We start from the raw sequence: 838 nt of genomic DNA, 5'->3' as shown, positions 1-838 counted from the left end.
TGCACGAGAAGATATATATTAGAACTTTTATTACATTTTTTCATCTCATCCTTTGTTAAAATCTATTTCTGTGTACACTGTACGTTATCTAACATATTAGTACAGTTAGACAAGTATATAATAGATACGGTAATTCCTAGGGCATAAAAGTGTATTATCAAGAGAGTTTGGAGACAATTATTCTAAAAAAAAAAAAAAAAAATACCTTGATAATGAAGCCAAAGAGACTCCAGACTACTGAGAGAATACACGTTACATCTATGCACACACGGTAGCAAGAAAAACTCTGGTTCATATCCAGAGTCCTAACCATGCCCACCAACCTCTAATCTACCAGACATCTCAGAATTGTGTCCTACTCAAAAGAGCAGAAGAACAGAGGATGGTTTGGCAAAGCCCTTCATTTCCAGTCGGGGGGTTGGGGGAGAAACAAAACAAGAGTGCTGAGATACTGCCCTCGTCTTTCCCGTAGAAGGGGATTTCAGGCACTGTTCACTATCCTGTCACACTGCTCATCGCCTGACTTACAAATACACTTTATACGCCACTGTCTCCCGAGAGTCTCTTCCTCTCTCCCAATCCGCAGAGGAAGAACTCACGTTTCCTCCACTAACGCCGATTCATACTCGCACCTCCGGGACTGAACTCACACCTCCCTTCACCCTTCCCTGCCCTGGCGACACTGCCCACCGTCCTCGCCGCGCCGTCCCGGCGTCGAGGACTGTCCCTCGGCGGTCCCCACGACCACTTCTCGTCCGTCCTCCGCCCCCGGGAGCTGCCAGCCAGGCTGGAGACGGGGGGGGGGATGGGAGGGACGTGCCGCCGCGACCGGCCCAGC

The sequence above is a fragment of the Pteropus vampyrus genome, unplaced genomic scaffold, assembly GCF_000151845.1.
Source record: "Pteropus vampyrus isolate Shadow unplaced genomic scaffold, Pvam_2.0 Scaffold65, whole genome shotgun sequence".
Taxonomy (NCBI): domain Eukaryota; kingdom Metazoa; phylum Chordata; class Mammalia; order Chiroptera; family Pteropodidae; genus Pteropus; species Pteropus vampyrus.
This window is presented reverse-complemented; position numbering follows the sequence as displayed.